Consider the following 21,524-nt stretch of genomic DNA (forward strand, 5'->3'; position numbering starts at 1 on the left):
CCTAGGTTCAAATCCCTATATGTGATCTTGTAAGTTACTTCTTAATCTTCATTTCTAAAAACTAGTCATACATAATATATATAACTGCATTGTCAGTAGTAAATGCTCAGTAAATTTTATTATATTAGTGGTACTCATTTTTATAATATATGGTAATTAAAGAGAACAAAGTCACAATATCGGTATTTAGTATTTATATAATACTAGAATAGCTTTGGTCTTTATTTACAAAGTAGACAAAACAGTGGTTGTGACCATATAACTCATTGCCTACATTTCAAGTGCTCTGTAACTGGCTACAGACAGCAAAAGATGGAGTACACTTCTTGTAGAGATTATGTAGTATAGCCATCTTATTTCTCAGAAAATATCAGAACTAGATAGTGTGGTAGGCTGAATTAACAGGTTTCTCTGGAACCTGAAAATGTTAGCTGGTTTGCAGATAGGATTAGATTAAGGGTTTGGGGATGTGGAGATTATCCTGGATAATCCTAGTGGACCCTAAATGCAATCACAAAGCCTGTGTTGGCTTTCATCACTGTAGCCAAAATACACTACTCAACAAGAACAGCTTAAAAAAGAAAGAAGTTACTTTGGACTTACGATTTCATTCATGATCAATCAGTTTCATCACTATGGGCCCAAGATGAGGCAGAATATCATGGTGATCAGGAAGCAGGAAGGGAAGGGGCTGAAGGGAAGATGTTCCCTTCTGGGGCATGTCCCCAGTGACCCACCTCCTCCAACCATGCCATACCTACCTATAGATAACACCCAGTCAGCCCATTCAAAGTAGGATGGACTGATTAGGTTCTAGGTCTCAATCTATTCATTTTACCTCTGAATACTCCAGGATCAACAGGATGGGGGGTGCCCTCATAAGGGAGATTCCTTACATATAGAGGGCAGTCATGAAGACAAAACACATGTTTGAAGATACTGGTCTTGGAGTGAGGGAGCCACCGGAAGCTAGAAGATGCAAGGAACATTCTCCACTCGACCCTCCTGAGGCAGCATGTACTTGGCTTTCAGACTTTTAATCTTCAGAAAGGAGTGAATAAATTTGTTTCAACCCATCAAGTTTGTGGCAATTTGTTATACCAACCACAGGTAACTAACAAAATGAAAGCTTAAGATTGCAAATGTTTTTGATGGGATTAAAACTACCACACCAGAATACCTCCCAGACTATTTGTATTAGTATCAATGGAAGGGTAGAAGTAGAGCTTATCTATTCATGGGTCAATTTTTGAAAAGCCATGTGGGGTGGTGAATTTAAAATTGAGACTAATGATGACATAAGCATGTGGGTAAAATGCAGAATAAGCAACTACATCAAAAAAGTTTTTAGTTTATTAGAATGTCATTTTATGTATGCTTTTAACAAATTTCATTTAAACAGTATAAAATACTAAGTTAAAAGATTTTAGTAACAGAAACAAGATAATAGGAAAAACATTGTAATTATAATTTTTTCCTTGTGGGCCATATAGCTTTGGTCAGCAGTATCCCAGAGGTGACACAGACAATTAAATTTTTTTCCATAAATCATGATTGCTATGGAAGTTTTGCATTTTAACTAATAAAACTAAACTGGTCAGATACCAGAGGGCTGACTTAAGTCCTTTATATTATAGGTTGCAAGAATACTAATAATGACAGGAGATAACCCTTAAACACCAGTATAGCAGAGACCAAAAAGGAAATTAGGGCAAAGAATATAAATTTCTGAAAGAAATTCATAATTGTTGAACTCAAAAATTTATTCTTATGGGAAGGAAGAGCTCATGAGATTCAACTAGCTCCTTAAAAGTTAAGGGCAAACATATTGAAAAAATTTTTTTAATTAAAACAAAATTTATTATAGGTGGATAAGTTTGTTTTTATGTGGTGCTAAGGATTGAACCCAGTGACTCACATGTGCCAGACAAGTGCAAGCAATCTACCACTAAGCTACCCCAGCCCCCTGAAATTTTTTTTTGCATTTTTTTCTTGGCTTATCAGAATTCTATCTATCTGAAACCATTTTTCACTTATTTAGTAAAGCTGCCCTTTAATAAATGCATTTAGAGCTGAAGCTTAGGGTATGACCAGGTACACTCAATAATAAAGAAAATGTGAAGGTCAAAACTTAGTCTGTTTTTGTGGATGAAGTGTGTGTATATATGAACTGCAGTAATGCCTTATGAAAACTCAACCTGTGAAATTTCATTCTCATAAATAAAGAAGGTAGGATTCAACATTGACCTCTATTTGCCTACCTTTCATACCAAATTTCATATGTGAACAGTTTATATATTAAAATCTATTTAAAACAAATTTAGAGCTGGGCACAGTGGTGCATGCCTTTATTCCCAGCAGCTCTGCAGGCTCAGGAAAGATCATAATTACCAGGGTGGCCTCAGCAACTTGGTGAGATCCTGTAAAACAAACAAAAAAAAGCACCACTGACTTCCATCCCCAGTACCATTTTAAACAAAAAATTTAAAAAGACATTTCAGATTATATAGAGATTAGAAAGTTTTGAAAAGTGACTAAAATAAGGTCCTGATTTTTTTCAGGGGTGGGATAAGTACAAATGAAGAGCATATTTTTACTTAAACTGTTCACTTTTTTTCTTAATAAATTCTTTTTTAAAAAAAAAATTATTATTTTTGTAGTTGTAGATGGATAGCATGCCTTTATTTTATTTGTTTGTTTTTATGTGGTGCTAAGGATCAAACTCAGTGCCTCACATGTGCCAGACAAGTGTTTTGCCATTAAGCTACAGCCCCAGCCCTCAATATATTCGCTGATGGAATCAAATTCCTGTTTCTACTACCTTGACTTCAAAAAGAAGTTTCATTACAAACCTGAATATTTCTGCTTAAACATGGCTACTCTTACTTCTGAGATGTTTCCATATAGTTTAAGTGCCCAGATTGCAGGTAGCCTAGGATCATTCACATGAGCTTACCTTGAAAAAAGTAGCAATGCATGAGGTAGTTTGCTAGGGACTTCCTAATAGATATCTAGGCCAGCTGAGGTGTATTGGCACACCTCTGTAATGTCAGCTACACAGAAGGCTAAGACAGGAGGGTCTCAAATTCAAAACCAACCTGCACAATTTAATAGCAACATTCTGTCTGAAAGAGGGCTGGTGCTAAGGATTGAACCCAGTCATAAAGTGCTTACCTGGTATGTGCAAAGCCCTGGGTTACATCCCTAGAACCATAATAAATAAATAAGCATCTAGTCCCATGTTCCACCCTGTTACACCAGTTCTACCGGCTTTGTGTTGTTTAAATCACATATCTATAAAGCTAGTGGAAAACATTTGAAGACACTAGCTTGCTACTCCAAGACCAACAGTTGGACTGTGTCCTGAATATATACCCAAGTGGCAGATCCCTGTGTAGCTGTTTTGGTTAAGCCTCCCAAGATCATCAACCACAACAGCATGAGAAATAATATTCCCAGAAAGTTTCTTCATGTACACGTTTTCTTTCAGAATGAATTTAATTATTTGTTTAACTTTTTGGCCATTTTTATCATTTAGTTGGCTATTTGAGCTAATAAAATTTATGACCCCAGCCAAATTTTTGACCCTCAGTGTTTTTACGGTTTTTGTGGGTGGCTGGGTGACCACTTCATGGGTTATCATGGATATTATCCTTGCAGTTTGTGTGTGTGTGTGTGTGTGTGTGTGTGTAACTGGGGATTCAACCCAGGGGTTCTATACCACTAAGTTATATTCCAGCTATTCTTATTTTTTATTTTGAGACAAGGTCCTCCCAGGCTGGCTTCGAACTTGAGATCTTCCTCCTTAGATTCCTGAGCTGCTGGGACTATGCCTGGCTTATGCCTACCTTCTTTATATCTTTTGTGCTAGTCAAAAATACTTGCTCTTGACATCTTTTTGTCACTGCTGACTGCATTTAACATTTTAAGTGTCTCATTTGCAGATATATTTAACTTTACATTATTTAATATGATTTTTTTTTTTGCTTTAAATTACAAGCACCCATTTTTTTTTTTTTTTATGGTGAAGGTAGTTATCTTCACACATACCTCCTAACAAAGTTAGCTTTAAAAGCACTATTGTGGCCAGCTGAAATATTATAATCTATCCTGGCAATAGCTGTTCCTCTAATTTCCCAAGGTACACATAAAAAATTAATAAAATTTCAGAAGAGCACAATTAATCTTTAGCAAAAAAATACAAATAATCTTTGGAGCTGATGAAGGCTTTGGCACCATGCCATTTCAGCTTGAATGCTTTCTATTTTCCCACCTTTAAAAGGATAAATTGGCATTTTCTTGCTTATCAAATGAATAGGAAGTACATTCATTATATGTAGGCAGCATACTCCCCCCTCCCAATAAACTAAGATGATAAAAATACACCTTAAAAACATATAAACTCTCCCTTGTCTGGGCTGTATATTTAGAATGAGCTAAGATGAAATTAGGATTTTTTTCTATTGGTACTGACAGATAGGGAATCTCAAAGGAAAATATCAAAATAATTTATTTCAAAATATATAACAAGAAAATGGACATCGATGTCTCTGGTCTGTATAATATGTATGGTTATGTCCCTAGGAACATAAGTATTGTTCCCCAAATTCATCCTGCAAATACTGCTTAGTGTGGTTGAAAAAACACACATGTTAAAAAATAGCATCTTACAAATTTTGAATAGATATTTCACTTAGAGGCTGTAAAATGCACATGCCACAATCAGTTAAAAATAAGGTTTTAGGGGCTGGGGCTGGGGCTGTAGTTCAGTGGCAGAGTGCTTGCCTAGCATGTGTGAGGTACTGGGTTTGATCCTTAGCACCACACAAGAAAATAAAAAAAATAAAGGCATGATGTCCACCTACAACTACAAAAAAAAAAAAAAAAAAAAAAGCAAAGTTTTACAGTGATTGGATGTGATTTAGAGTGTATCTACTAGGGTTTTATTTATTCATTTATTTATTTTTGGTGTGTATTAATACACAGAAAATAAAATATATCCTTTAACCCTACTTAAGGATACAATTTTTTGGCACTGTGTACACTCACAATTTTGTGCAACCACCACCACGATTCATTTCTAGAAGTTTTTCATCATCCCAACAGAAATTATTTTTAATCATTACAGAATAACTCCTTATTTCTCCCTCCCCCAACTCTAGCCACCACTATTTTGCTGTCTCTATAAATTTTTCTATTCTAAGTTATCTCACATAAGTGGAATCATATTTGAATGGCTTATTTTACTGAGTATGTTCTTAAGGTTTACCCAGGTCACCATGTATCAGAATTTTCCTCTTTTTCATGGCCAAATGATATTCCACTTGTATGTACACCACATTTTGTTTATCCATTCAATTGTTGATAGACATTTGGATCATTTCCCCCTGGCTATTGTGAATGTTACTATGTAATTAGTGTACACGTATCTGTTTGAATCCCTGATTTCAATTCTTTGGGGCATATACCAGGAATTGAAATTGTTGAACTACATAGTTCTTTTAATTTTTTGAGGAACTATGAAACTTTTTTCACAGCAGCTACATTTCTTTACTTTTCCACTAGCAATGCACAAAGGTTCCAATTTCTTCCCCAGCCTCATTAGCACTTGTTATTTTCTTAGGAACCTTCACAATCTTATATTCGTAGAAATGATTTTGAGTTATTTGCCAAATGTAAGAATTCAGTACATATTGACATACTGTTTCTTTACTGAAGGAATCTGCATTAGGACTACTTTGATTGCACTGGAAAGACACTTCAAAATATAAGTGGCTTTAGCTCACTTGAACATCTTTTAAATTGGCAGAGAAAGCAAGAGCTAGAAAGAGAATGGGAACAGGAGGCCATCAATTAAATAACTTAGGCAGTGAATCCCCATCAGCATGGTAGTATACTGTACTGCAAGCGCTAAAAAGTGCGAACAAGGGCTGTGGCTGTGGCTCAGCGGCAGCGCACTTGCCTGGCATGTGTGAGGCACTGGGTTCGGTTCTCAGCACCGCATATAAATAAAATAAAGGCTTATCAACAACTAAAAAAAATTGTTTAAAAGTGTTAACAATAGGACCACAAGCTCACCCATAAAATTTCATTCAAATGTTCCTCTCAGCAACTTTTCAGAGCGGAAGTGAGCGTAGTACCTGGTGCAGCCTAATCGGGTGGCTCTACACTACAGGTTCCTTCCGCCAAGTGGCAGCAGAGTCTCTCGGGACCCCGCGGAGAAGGCAGGTGAACGCCAGGTAAAGCCCGAGCTCGGGCCGCGCCTCACCTTGGCCTCAGGCCCAGGTTTTGAGGAGAGGCGGCTTGTCACTGACCCTGGCTGCGCCCACCTCTCCTCGAGGCTCTCGATTCACGGTCTGGAGCCAGAGGACAGGTGTCCAAAGCACCGTAGACAAGGAAACACCTGGAGGAGGAAGACCAAGCGGTCAGGACGGGACAAGACGTACACCCTCGCGAGAGTTTGACACACTCCTGCAGCTCGCGAGAATCCTGCGCGACGCGTCCACCAATCACCGGTGGAAGTGGTCCTCGGTGCACGTAATTGGTTAAGAACGGGGAAGCTCGCGCTCCATTGGCCACTTTTCCGACTGCGACTCCACCCCTAGGCCTGAGTCCCCGCCCTTCCCGTAAGTCCACCCCTTAGCAGAGCTGGTGAGGAGAGGAAATGTCAACATAGGCCTTTGGTTCGTGCTCCTGGCCACCCGAATGGAGACCTAGTGGAGTCCCTCCTGGTACCTCAGTCCTAATTCACGCCCAGATTCAGACTTGTCCTGACTCCTTCCTAACCTTGGCCTTCCATCCTGCGATCCATGCTGACCAGTCCTAATCAGGGAGGTGGCTTTTACCTGTGCTTGGGGGAAGGCACACTCGCCTAAACTTTGTCATATTGAAGTATTTCTCTTCAAGCTTTCCATCAATACCTTATATAGTAAACAAGGATCACTACTAAACTCCCTTAATTCCATAAATCATCAAAAGAGGCCCAACAATGTAGAACTGTTATCATTCTCATTTTTCGAGCTAAAAAAGAGGGGGGGGGGAGAATTATTTATCTATTCAAATTCTGTTTTTTACTCTCTAAATATCCACTGTACTCAGCCCTTTTCATCCCTATCACTCTTGCTTTAATTCAAGCCTTCGTGATTGCTTGCCTGGGTTACTTCCATAAACAGCTTAGTTACTCCTCTCTGGCCATCCTCTATTAATCTTCCCAATGGAAATCTGATTCCATTTCTCAAATCCTTCTCAAGTCTTTCAAATGCATAATCCTTCTGTGGCCCCTTTTTGCTTACATATTCTAGCAGAGACTGATTCTTATTAAAATACAACATACCTACACGTAAGTACACCGTCATGAATGCAGTTTGCTGAAATTGTAATCACACTCATGCTAGCTCATGCAACAGAACACAACTATATCCCAGGACTAACCACTCCCCTCCATTCAATGGTGACCACTATCCTGACTTTTAAGAGCATAGGTAGTATCCCTGCATTTGCACAGTAAGTGAGTGAAGCCATTTCAACAAATATACTTTTGTTCTCGGTTTGTTTAATTTATTATGTTCATGAGGTTCATGCTATTTATTTATTTATTTACTTATTTATTTTTAGTATCATCTGTTCATATAAACCCTGTCTTGGATTTCGTTGTGTGAATATACAATTTATTTATCTAGCCAAATTTGATAGTGGTCCTCTTGGAGTAGTCACCTTTTGGAGCTACTAAAAGCATTGCTTTCAGGTACAGTGGCACATGCCTGTAATCCCAGCAACTCAGGAGGCTGAGGCAGGAGAATGGCAAGTTCAAAGACAGCCTCAGCAATTTAGGAGGCCCTAAAGCAACTTAGCAAGAATGTATTTCAAAATAAAAAGGGATGGGGGTGTAGCTCAGTTGTAAAAGTACCCCTGGGTTCAATCCCCAGTGCCAAATAAAGTGTAACAAACACTGTAATATATCTTTTGATGAACTTGGTGAATGATGAATGCATTTCTGTTGGGTATAAACCTAGAAATGGAATTATTGGATCAGAGGTTATATATCATGTTCAAATTTAGTAGATATTTTTAAAGTTTTCCAAAATGTTTGTGTCTATTTGTACTCCTTTCGGCAACATGTTCACCATTTTCATCACCATTTGGTTTTCCATTTTTTTAAAAAAAGAATTTATCTGGAGCTGAGATTGTGGCTCAGCAGTAGAGAACTCGCCTAGCACGGGTGGGATCCGAGTTCGATCCTTAGGACCACATAAAAATAAAGGCATTGTGTTGTTTTCATCTACACCTAAAAAACAATTAAAAAAAAGAATTTATCTATTCTTTTTAGTTATACATGACAGTAGAATATATTTTGACTTATCATACATATGTGGAATATAACTTCCTATTCTTGGGGTTGTACATGATGTGGAGTTTCACTGGTTGTGATTTGGATATGAACATAAGAAAGTTATCTCCGATTCATTATACTGTTTTTCCTATTCCCATCTCTCCTCCCTTCCTATCATTCCCTTTGTCCAATCTAGTGAAACTTCTGTTGGTTTTCAATTTTGATCATTTTGGTGGGTGATAATTGAGTCTCATGTCATTTTAACTTGCTTCTTCCTGATGACTGACAAAGTTGAGCACCTTTTCATTTTATTTATTTGCTATTTAGAAATAACTTTATGAAGTGTCTTTTAAAATCTTTGCCCGTTTTTCAGAACGTCTTTTTTGTATTTTCCTAACATTTGATTATAAAAAAATAGCAAATATTGAGCAAAGTTTAGAAAATTTCATACAGTGAACACATTTAAACATATCACATAGCTGGGTGTGGTGACTTATGCCTGTAATCCCAGCACTTGGGAAGCTGAGGAAGGAGGATTGTGAGTTCAAAGCCAACCTCAGTAATTTAGCAAGGCCCTAAGCAACTTAGCGAGACCCCGTCTCTAAATAAAATATAAAAAGCGACGGGGGATATGGCTCAATGGTTAAGCACCCTGGTTTCAATTCCCAGTACCAAAACGAAAATCACACCAAAAAACAAAACCAAAGAACACTACAGAAATTCTTCCATTAATACTTTATAAAACTTGCTTAATGACAGTTCTTTTGTCTATCCATCTTAATGTTGTTGCATTTAAAATTAAAATGTAGATAGCAATACATATTTAACTTTCTAAATATTTTAGCATGTTTTTCACTTAAAATCAGTAGCTAAGGTTTCTTTCAGTGTAAAGTGTACATGAAATAAGGGTACAAATCTTTAGTGAACATTTGCTGAGGTTCAACAAATGCACTTACTTGTGTAACCCAAACTTCTATCAAATATGTACCATACCATCACCCTGGAAGGTCCTTCATGCTGCCCCCTATTTCCACTCTCCCAGGGCGACTGGTATGCTGATCTTTTCCACCACTGTAGGTCAGTTTTGCCTGTTTCAAAATTTCATACAACTGGAGTCATACAGTACATTCTTTTTTTGTAACATTCCTCTCATTTAACACACTGTATTGAGATTTATCCATATCATTAATGCCTTCCTTTTCATTTTTGAGTAGTATTCCACTGGATGAATATATCACAGGTTGTTCATCTGCTGCAAGTGTCTTTTTAAAAGAATCACTTTATTGAGGTGTGATTACTACATTAAATTGTATATACCTAATATAATTGTATATACACAACTTGATGAGTTTGGAGATAATGATACACCCTTGAAACCATCAGCATAATCTCTACCATAAACATATCTATCATCTCCAAGAGTTTCTTCCTGCCTGATTACCCCCTTTCTCTTCTCTCTGTATATATACAAATATACACGCATATATATTGCATATATCCTCTCTCATTCTGAGTTCCATTTCATTCTTTATTTTTAATTAATTTATTTTTTTAATATTTATTCTTTTAGTTTTCGGTAGATATAACATCTTTATTTGTATGTGGTGCTGAGGATCGAACCCGGGCCGCAAGCATGCCAGGCGAGCGCACTACCACTTGAGCCACATCCCCAGCCCCTCATTCTTTATTTTTAATTTAGAAATATATTTTATTAGGTTAACAGCTTTTTATCAGCATGAAGAAGGATACAAGCTCTAGAAGATTCTAAACATTCAACAAAGTGATAGGAAATCTAACATAAATGGATACATTTTGATAAATTATAAATGTGATGACTATGGACATGTAGGTTTTAGTGTGTAAAATTATACTAATGTATCATTTCATTCTTTTAATGATGTCTTTTGAGGAAAAACTTTTTTATTTGTCGAGGTAGGTCCAGATACTTTTTTTTCTATGTAGACAGCCAATGGATCTAGCAAGGTTAATTTAAAAAAATCACTTTCCCCTCTCTAGTTGTTATAAGTGTTTTAAGTGACAATTTGTGTGCAGATGCATTTCTCAACTTGATTCTGTTCTATCAGGTGATTTGTGTATCTTCACACCATCACCACACTGTCCCCATTTCTATGGCTTTATTGTAAGCCTTGATAGTGTACCAATGAACTGAATTTTTAATTTAAATTTTAATAGCCATGTGGCTATTGGCGACCAGATTGGACAGCACAGATTTATAATATTTCCATCTTCACAGGAAGCTCTATTGGATAACAGCTCTAGATGGTCTGTGGCAGAAAATACCAGAGTTTAATGTTATACTGCTCTTCAAAAATATCTATGTAAGTCCTTTTTAAAAGGAATTTGGGACACAATTCCCATAGATTAGTAAGACACCCAGTTCTTTCAACCTTGAACTTTTAGAATTGAACTTAAACTCTTAGAAATGAAAATACTGTTTCCAGTGTGGGAGAATGTAGTGCCTTGGAAAACATTTTTCATGATCAGACAAGATGAAATATGTAGCCCCATATCACAGGAAAAGATTCCTGAGGAAACCAGGCTTAGTTGGCACATGCCTGCAATTTCATAGATTTGGGAGGCTGAGGCAAGAGGACGGTAAATTTGAGGCCAATCTCAGCAGTTTAATGAGACCCTATCTTAAAATAAAAAATAAAAAATACTGAGGATGTAGCTCAGTGTAGAGCACCCCTGGGTTCAATCCCCAGTACTAAAATAATAAAATAAAATAAAATAAAAAATAAAGATTCCTAAGGTAATATAATAGCCACCAGCTGTAGGTCTAATTAAATTTTCAGTTTCTCAGTGCAGTAGACTAAATAATGGTCTCTAAATATGTCAATATCCTAATCCCTGGACTTTATTTAGCAAAAGGGACTTTGCAAATGTAATTAAACTAAGAATCTTGAGATGGGAGATTATCCTGGATTATTTGGGTAGGCCTTAAAAGTAACTGGTAGTGTCCTCACAGAAGGGAGACAGAAGAGATTTGACTACAGAAGAGAAGGAAGCAATGTGGTCACTGAAGCCAGTGGCCATGCTGCTGGCTCTGAAGATGGAAGAAGGGGCCTCTAGCCTAGGAATGCATGGAATGCTGCTCTAGTAGCTGGGAAAGGCAAAGAAACAGACTATCCTCTAGAGCCTCCAGAGGGAGAATGGCCCAGCTTACACCTGATGTTGACCCAGTCAAACTGGTTTTGAATTTCTGGCCTCTAGAGTTATAAAAGAATAAACATGTATTGCTTTGATAAGTTCCAAGCTTTTGATTAATCAATTTAATAAAATGAATTAATTATTCCAAAGTTATCATAAGTGGTGCATGGATTATTCAGTTTACATTTTTAAAGATTTATTTTTTTATTCTAATTTGTTATACATGACAGCAGAATGCACTTTAGTTCATAGTACACATGTAGATCACAATTTTTCATTTCTCTGGTTGTACACAAAGTACAGTCATACCATTCGTGTCTTCATACATGTACTTAGGGTAATGATGTTCAATTTATGTTTTATAGGAGGCCCACATCTGAGAATATGGGACATAATGGGTTAAACCACCTTTGTATTCATTTTCTACAGGAAATTAAAACACTCAGTAGCACTAGCCACATTTGAAGGGCACAATTTCAGACAGTGCAGTTCTACAGTCTTCTGCTTGCCAAAGAACCATTTGTTCCTTGGCAAGATCTCTTGGACTTGACATTTTTTTTGGTAATTTAGACATTGTGAATATAAATTTGCTATACTCACCCAATTTGAATTTATCATGTAACTGTTTGCGTGGGACAACAAGCCATGGAAGTTCACCTATCTTCTGCTAAGACAAAACCTCAGGACAATAGTAATGCAAGTCAATTCTTTGACACCATGATCCATCATTTTTCACCAGTCAAAACTAATAAATGGCATCATTTTATTCATGAAAAATAGCATCAAAAAGAGATGTTTCACTTCAGTTCATTCTTTGGAACATCCAAACATTGCCAAGTCAAATGCAAATCATACTGTTGATAAATTTGTCAATTAATAAGAAATAATGGCTTTGATGTCTTAACTTTATTTGGTGTGTATGTGTAGGTCTGAAGGTATAGGGTGAACAAAACTCACCTCTAATCTGCTTCAAAAGGTTCCACACAGGGATTGGGGTAGAACACTTGTCAACAGTGCTTAAGGTCCTGGGTTCAATCTCTAGCACAGAAAAATACATACATACATACATACATACATACACACACAAAGGCTCCACCCACAAGGGCTTTCAGAGCAGCACACTGCAGATCCAGCTCCACGCCCACCTCTCCGCACTTGTGTAAGGTTTTATAGTGGCTAGAAGTTGTTAGCAAAGTGCATGTGCTGTCTTCCTTGAAAAAAAGCATGAGGACTGCCCCCTTCCAGCCCCATAAACAAACTGTCATAGTCATTACTACAACACCCTATGATATCAATACTCTAAATGTAGCTGGGAAAGGAGGTTCATGGACTGCCAGCTGGCATGTTTTTAAAAAATACTTTTCTTGTATTAAAATGCACATAACAGCTGGGGTTGTGGCTCAAGCAGTAGCATGCTTGCCTAGCATGTGTGAGGCACTGGGTTCAATCCTCAGCACCACATAAAAATAAAATAAAGATATTATAAAAAATAAAATAAATACACATAATAAAATTTATCCATTTTTAAGTGTACAATTTTGCAGAACTGAATACATACATGATGTTGTGCAATCACCACTACTATTCATTTCCAGAACTTTTTCATAATCCCAAACTGAAATTCTGTACCCATTGAACCAAGACTACTCATGGCCCCTGCCTTCCATTGTCTCCCCGTCTCTATGAATTTGACTATTCTAGCTAACTCAAATACGGGGGAACATATAGTATTGACTCTTTTGTGTCTGGCTTATTTCACTCAGCATATTTTTCAACATGCTGTGATGAACTTTAATACACACACTGGTATATTTTATTAGTGGGCTACATAAACCTCTAAACTGGAATTTATACAATATGGGAAAAAGGTTTAACGTTTCTCCTAAATTTATAGTTATAAAATTGGGCCATACATTAAAATTACCTGAATGTTTAAAAAGTTCCTAGTATTCATGCTGTACCCTAGACCAATTATGTTAGAGTACCTGGGAGAGGGACCCAAGCATCAGTATCATTTGTAAATATTACTGATAATTCCCAATGTGTATGTAGCCAAGATCAAGAATTCGTGCCCCAAATAAATGCAGGATAAACACCATTTCATCTAAGGCTCATCAATCACCTTTCCCTATAATCCCTAAATCACACTTAGGTTTCCCATATCTTCAAATCCAATTAAACTGGATCAAATTCATTTTCATATTTTCAAGATCTTCAGCTAAAGCACTTACACTTAAAATTTGAGATTAGAGAGAAAATCTCAGGTCCGCCTATTATTGTTAAGGAAAAATTTTCTTCTATCAGGTCAGAGTAGTACTATATATTCATGTAAGTCTGGAGGCATAGCTCAATGATAGAGTGCTTGCCTAGCAAGTATAAGGCCCTGTGTTTGATCCCAGCACCAATAATAAAAAAAGGTTTCAATCTAATAATTAAACTCTAGTCACACTTTCTTTAATAACAAATTCTAACACAATTAGTATTTAATATTGCTTTGAAAATTCCATGCCAGTGTATTTGTATACAAAAAAAAAAAAAAAAAAGAAAATCACCAGTATTTGCAGGTGATGTAACTGATGCACTTAGAAAATTCAAAAAATCAGGTAACATTTTCCTGAATGTAGGTACAAAAATAAGTTAATGACAAAAAACAGATAAAAGTCAATAGGAGCCTCATATAACCAGCTTAAAAATATGTGTAATTTGTAACACTCACAAAAACTTAATTATATGAAAGAATAAAAAGGATGCTGCTAACATCTATTTGTTTAATTGTAAAACATATTGACTGGACTGGGCTTCAGAGAATGGCCTGTAGAACTGGCTGTATCAGGGGTCACACTGGCTTTCACCACTTAGCAACTGTGAGAACTTGAGAGAGTTTTCTACTTGTCTTATTTACCTAGCTCGAAAATGAAGAAATGGTCCTGGAAAGCTTACATGAGTTAAAAGTATAAAGTGCTTAGGACAGTCTCTGCTGCATAGCAAATACATTTCAGTGCTAGTTCTTAGGTTTATTACTGGGAGTCTATTGAGAAAGGAATTGTATATAGAGAGAGCTATAGCTTATTCTTGAATAGAGGCATAAAGGATGAAGGAAGGCAAAAAAGAAATAAGCTGTAGATGGCTGGATGCATAAGAAGTTAAGTTCTGAAGCTTGAGACTGAATATTTTATATGCCTGTTTTCTCTACTTAATTTACAACTGCACAAATGTATATGAAGTTTTTATATTGATACAATTATGATTAAATATAGAGCATTCTGAATGCAATATAAAGAGAAAATATTTACAAATATTCACATGGAAAAATAAATGAATTTGAATATAAAAGGATACCTGAAAAGAGGTCATTATTAGCTTTTATAGCCTATTCTGCTGTGCTACAGAATAATAGCAGTATTGAAATTTTTTATTCCAATGAATAAGAATTCAGAAACATGGCTCCAATTTAAAAAAGAATAAAACAATACACGCTGTACAAGGTTTTTTAAATCAAGGGAATATTGGATAGACATTTGAATAACAATCCAAATATAAGAAATTAAACATAAAAACTAAATTAATATAAAACTATTAGGAAACATTTTTTTTTAAATAGAGCAATGAAATAAAAGTCAACTTCTCTCTTTTAAAAAATTCAGTGGAAAAAGACCAGAATATCTGAATGAAAGAATGAATGAATATATTACACACACACACATACACACACACTCACACACACACTGCAATTTTAATTATCTGTAAAATGAAAACAAAAGCATCATAAGAGAATAGGAAGTTTTAAAAATCAAGATGATAAAAAAATTAATCCACCCACCTTCTATATATGGATTGTGGTGGTTATGTGAATCTCCATGTGACAAAATGACAGAACCATGGAATACTGCCACACATCTCAATGTTGGTATACTTCCCCTGGGAGAAACTGGATGAAGAGTACATGGAATTTATGATTTTTGCAACTTTCTTTGAAATTTAATTCAGAATAAAAATTCTGTGTTTTTTTGGGGGTGGGGTTGGGGGAGGTTTGAACCCAAGGGCACTTTACCACTGCGCCACATTCCTAGCCCTTCTTAATTTTTAGTTTTGAGATGGTTTCACTAAGTTGCTTAAGTCCTCTAATTTGGGATTCTCCTGCCTCATCGACTTGAGTTCTGGGATTACAGGTTTGTGCTACTGCACTCAGCTCAGAATAAGAAGTTTTTAAATAAGATATTTAAAAGCCTCAAATAAAAAGTGTGTGTGTGTGTGTGTGTATCTGCGTGTGTGTGTGTATCTGCGTGTGTGTGCGTGTGTGTATATATATATATATATATATATATAATTATATATATATAATTATATATATAAATATACAATCTGATTAGATTATAGATTAGATATAGAGAATTCTATCCAGAACACTATATGTGTGTGTGTGTGCAAAATATATATATATGGTGTGTGTATACATATGTAATTGTCTTGGTTCTCCCCACAATGGAGTTTTTTTTTTTTTTACAGTATCAACATTAGAATGAATAAACCTACCTTTAAGAATGTCCCCAGAATATGTTTTTTATGTAACTTGAAACAATTATTGTTATTAAATTTATTAGTTTGTTTATATTCAACTTTTAAAAAGGAGGTGAATATCTCACTGCCCATTCCTTATATATAATCACACTCATTAACTTCTGACTTAATCTTTCAGTTTAAATGCCAATAGATATGTATATAAATTTCTTTCTTACTTCTTCCTCTTTTTATGAACTTACCACAAAACCAGGTAGAATGAAGTGTTTGGTACAATAAATGATTCCTCTACATCATCCCCACTGTTCTAGTCCCATCTGCTGCCCATGGTGGTCAGCTGGTTCCATTCACACCTAATGCCCTGTTAAGATTGTAGACTGCAGTGTCTATGGGAAGTCAGGAAAGCACAGATCCACTTTAACTGGTTTTTAGCTTCCTCCCTAAAGGAAATAAAAAGTTACACTCAGTTCTTAAATGTATAGGATGACTGTCCAAAGTTCACTCTTCAAGACAAGTTCAAAGGGCAAAATCCTTGTGTATATGCAGACATTGGATTTTCCCACCTTCAAACAAAACACAGGCTTCCAAATTACATTATCTACTTGAACACACTCTCTTGTCTATCCAGAAAAATCTAGACAGCGTTGCTGGGAGGAAAAGTTTTCTTCTACTAACTTAGGTTCCAGTGTGGGGTTCTGAAAATTGATTAATAGATTAATAAGAAAGAGAATTAGTATACATGCATGTGAGAGCACTGTGCATGGTATTCTTCTGAATAACCAAGGATAGGGTGTGTGTGTTAAGGCTTCATAGGGAAAGTATGGAAGGGTCAGATAAGGCTTATTTATACATTTAAATCCCCCCAGAAGTTCCCACATTCAGTTTCCTCACAGGATGCTCCCTTGGAAGGGGCTAGAGCAGCTGAATTCTCAGAGAGGCCTGAAATACACATCAAAGGGAAGCTTAGATAAGGCTTTTTTTTTTTTTTTTCCTGCAGCTGCTGTTTGTTCAGATGGACTAAGTAGTTGTTCTGCCATTCCCAAGTGTTGTTCACTGTCCCATCTGAAAATGGACATGAAGTTTCATAGACAAGGAGCTGGCTCCATTGCTGTGGAGAGAGGAGTCGGGTTAAAGATTGGGAGTTAAGTGATCTATGAAAGACAAGAACAGATTAGAACAAGGTTGAATAAGCAGAAAAGAATGAAGGGAACACATAGTTCCATGTTCCACAGAGATAGTCTCCCACTCCTGAAACAGATCAGTGCAATTAAATGATTGTGCCTCATTTATTTGATGTAGAATGTTGACTTGTGCTTTTATACACTGTAGATTGGACATTACTTCTCCTGTTTTATTTACATAGAAGCACCACTGTTTGCCAATGACTGAACAAGCTCTTCCCTGTTGTATGATCAGTGTTTGTAGGTCACGATTTTGGTACAGAGGTTACTCCAGTAACTTTAGATTGATAGACTTCTAAGGTCTGCATAGTGACATGAACATTTGTTCTATTACTTTGGAATTGCATTTGGAAGATCATAGTTGCCAAACTTGGAAAAAGTGTTCATATTATTGAATCCCTGAGTGGATTGTTTATGACGTCTTGTTGGGTGCAACTAAGTGGTGTTTCTTTATGCACGAAGGATCCCATTTTTGTAACTTGGCTAGCATTGAAAGAGCTAAGTCCACATTGCCCTGACCATTTGGTGGGAGCCCTTCATGCACCTTATTGCAATGTAAAGAGACCAGGGTTGTTAATGGCTGAGGTCAGAGTGGATACTATGATCCACAAAGTGAATAAGTTTGAATCTATTACTTGTGCTCTAAGTTATGTAAAAATATCACAAAGGTTCTCAAATTGTAAGAAATCTTTTTCTTCTGGTTCAGCTGTGACACCGGCCAGGATCCAAAGAGGAGTTCTGCAATCTCCTCTCTAGGTTTTAACCTATCTGCTGCGTCAACCGTTAAAGTACACAGGAAAAGGCTATTCGGGAGCTTTCTGGTTCTTTCTTTATTTATTTTTAGGGCGTGTCTGATTAGCACCACTGCACCAAACTCCGGAGAATACTCTGTCGCCTTTGTCCAAGAGCTGGCAATCTGGGTCAATTCATTTCGCCCAAGGACAGGGACATACCTGCGCTTAGAATTGAGGTTGTTGACCTCCGCAGACGTTAGAAACAAACTCCAGGGGCCCAAGTCATCCCAGGTCGGGTACTTGCCGCGGATCCGCTTGAGGAAGCAAAGCGCAAACTTGTTACTGCGTCAGATTCTCCCAAGGGACCTTCCGTGAGACTGGGCTCAGAGCCGGTGTCTCGCGCGGCCCCGGGAATGCCAGGGCCACCCGCCCCCCGGGCCGCCGGGAGTTGCTCTTCCCTCCATCCTGACAGCTGGAGCAAAGGTCGAGGGGACGTGTGGCGAGCCCAGCCATACCCAGGCCCGGGGCCGACAGGGCACATCGCAGCCGGAGGCCGAAGACTCCGTCAGTTCGGCGAGTGAAAAAAGAGACCTGCGATCCACTCAAGGCGCGGAGCTCGGTGGAGCACTGACCTGGGACTGGGGGCTGAGGACCGGCAACCAATCCCTGGAAGGACTTTGGAAGGGCGTGCTACGTGGGAGGGGCCTCTGGCCGGGCAACCAATCTCGGGAGGTCTCGGGACAGGGGCGGGGCGGGACGGGCCAGGACCTTGGCTGCAGAAAGTCTTGTGCCCGCCGGGATCTTTCTGGCACTTAGTAGCTCTAGAAGAAGTGCACCTTGCTCCAAGAATCCTTCTTGAAACTTCCAGCGTCCCAGCCCAAAGAACCGGATTTATCAGGCTGCTCACCAGTCCTTGGCACTGATGAATCGGGGTGTCTCCAGTCACTGAGCCTTCCTGGCCTGCTCAGTTACTCTCTCCCCACCTCGGAGTCTAGGCTACGGTCTCACAGCTTCTAGAATCCTGAGCTGCTAGTTCTTTGCTATATTTTTATTCACTTATACGATCAATTAAGTTCAGTGAGTGCTTCTACGTACCCTGCAGCTTCCTAATTCTTAAATGGACGAAATAAAAGGCCTCCCTTAGACTGAGTCAGTAGTAAGAGGATACCTCTAAAGAAGGCAGTCATGGGGAGGAGTTGAGGTCTTCAAATTCTTCAGCTTCTCGGTTTCCAGCCTTGAAATGGGCCTGCTTAGTTCTTCCCACTGTTTTGGCAGCTGGAGGGACCCTACCCCACGAATGCTCCACCCCACTCCTGTGGTCTCTGCTCCCACCTATCTCAGCCCATCCTTGGCCATTATTTTTTGTCTCCTGTCTCTTCATTGATTTCCTCTTTCTGTCTTCTGTTCTTTGTCTGGTTTGTGACATGAGTTTAACTACTATTCATGTTGTACCTTGCTGATGTCGACTCACCACCTCATTATTATTTCTCTTCCAATTCCTCCCCTTTCTCCTCCCTCTCTTCAAGTAGCACACTAAGAACATCTTTTATTAATGTTTCTTTACACAGTTTCACATTCTTTATAGATACATCTTTAAACACCATGCACATGTTTACATGGCATTGTGGCCAATGAAAGTGCAGCAACACTGTTCTCAACTATGAAAGTAATACTCCAGAAATTCTGTATACATGTTTGTGTAAAACCCTGACTACCCAATTTCTCAGTATGCTTACTTAATTGACTTTTCTTTTCCTCCTTCTCCCATTTCCTGACAATTAAATTCATATTTTCTGCAAGCTAATTTTACCTAGTAAAATATGTATGTCTCTTCATAGTATAGTTGAGTAAAGCCAGAGATAAGGGGAACCATGATTGTGAAATAAAGTGAAAGAGAGAAATGCCCATTCTTCAGGAGCACCAGCCTTATGTTGGGATGTTTTTGTTATTTTATAGAATCAATATGTACTGAAAACCTACCACATGCCAAATCACTGTAAATAGACCTGGGAGTAAGTAGACAAAAATCCAAAGCATAGACTTCATTCTTGTGGAACTTTCAATCTAGTAGACAAACATGAATGTAAGACTCACTTAAAATGTAAAATTGCCACTTGACAAGAGCTAAAATGGAGATATCAGGGTTCCTGTGTAAGGCTGGAAGAGATGAAGAAGCAGAACATTGAAGATGCCTTTATGAGAGCATGGCACAGTGATGCACACCCAGAGACGTGGGAGGCTAAGGCAGGAGGATCACAAGGTCAAGTCCAGCCTCTGCAACTTGGGTGGGTGGGGGGCTGCTTTAAAAAATGAAAAGGGTTGAGCATTCAGTAGTAGAATGCTTCTGAGTTCAATCCCTAGTACAAAAAAAAAAAAAAAAGTGTATCTGAGGCAAAGAAGAGGAGCTTGGGATCTAGTTCCAGGCAAAGGCAAGAGTGTGTACAGAATGTATGCTCCAGGATGGAGCTCTGTTCATTCCTAGAAGAGCAGGATGTCTGCCATGACTTCAGCAAAAACAGCCAAGAGATTAAGTAGAAAAAAGACGCAGGATGTCATAACATAAACCGGGCTACAGGTGGGATGTGGCTAGAGATGTTGGAGGCTATCAGATCATGGTAGACATTTAGACCATATTAAATGCCCATAGATCAGATACTCAGGAGAATGAAGTAATAGAATTGCAAGATGGAGGTCAGCCTGGCCAACTTATAAAGGACTGAAGATGCATTTCAGTGGTAGAATGCCCTGTGTTAAATCTCCAGTACTTATCCCAACACATACACAAGCCCATAAATGATGCTCATTAATAATGTGTTGTATACATGCATGTTAATAAAAAGTTATGTTTGCCAGACCAGCATGTGTTTGTGTTGGTATATTACATAAAAGTAGCCAATTTTCACTGCTCAATTTTTACATTCTCTGGACTCCTTTAACTGCTCTATATAGTTTTTTTAAATTCAATCCTCTAACTCCCTATCCAGTAGCTAAGATTAAATTCCTCAATTTCCACCTGAGTACCTGCCACGCCCTGTATAGCTGAACCTGAGAAACCAGCAAGGGGCATTAGGAAATTAAGAAATACACACACAGATACTAAGACCAAAGGCTGGGATCAGGTAGAGCACTGCTCTCTGATGAAGAAGCAGTTTCTAAAGAGTTGACCCAGCAAGTTTATTTATATAATGTTTCATAATCAAGAAGTACAGGACTATAGAAGCATTGTTCTTTGTGCACTAGAAAGTTACAAGGCTAGAAACATTCTTGTAGCTATTTCACTGCTGCAATGCTTAGAGATTCCTGCAGCACTCCAGGATGCCCATTGTCTAAAGTTACTGTTAAGTGGGCAGGCTACAAAGTAGGAGCGTTGATGAAACATTGTAGTTGTCTTGTCAAGCTTAGAATTCCTCTCTCCCCAGAGCTATGTGCCTGAGATCAAGGTAGAGACTGATAAGACTCTTGCACAGAACCTTGGTGGGGGTGGGGGTTGGGAGGGTTGGGGGTGTCACCATAACAACTGGGCATCCTGTACCCTTGTCTAGATACATTCCCAGGTAGCAGGTATGCCACAGCTATGAAGCAGTCAGGGAC

At 37.9% G+C, this 21,524-nt stretch overlaps 1 long non-coding RNA gene and 1 other non-coding gene across 3 annotated transcripts; both read right to left on the reverse strand.

Annotated features, from left to right (window-relative positions):
* Window positions 1-1,339: 1,339 nt before the first annotated feature.
* Window positions 1,340-18,578, reverse strand: LOC114095300 (uncharacterized). Of its 2 annotated transcripts, XR_011707967.1 has the most exons (6): window positions 18,449-18,578; window positions 18,153-18,247; window positions 16,261-16,458; window positions 15,321-15,428; window positions 6,079-6,403; window positions 1,340-2,420 (listed from the first exon to the last, which is right to left on the reverse strand). It is a non-coding gene; the product is annotated as an uncharacterized lncRNA (long non-coding RNA). The 2 variants fall into 2 exon arrangements; XR_003583224.2 differs by having other exon boundaries at window positions 18,153-18,578.
* Window positions 17,904-18,004, reverse strand: LOC114100847 (small nucleolar RNA SNORA26). Its single transcript, XR_003584150.1, has one exon. It is a non-coding gene; the product is annotated as a small nucleolar RNA SNORA26 (small nucleolar RNA).
* Window positions 18,579-21,524: the final 2,946 nt, after the last annotated feature.

Source organism: Marmota flaviventris, chromosome 7 (genome assembly GCF_047511675.1).
Source record: "Marmota flaviventris isolate mMarFla1 chromosome 7, mMarFla1.hap1, whole genome shotgun sequence".
In the NCBI taxonomy this organism is placed as follows: Eukaryota; Metazoa; Chordata; class Mammalia; order Rodentia; family Sciuridae; genus Marmota; species Marmota flaviventris.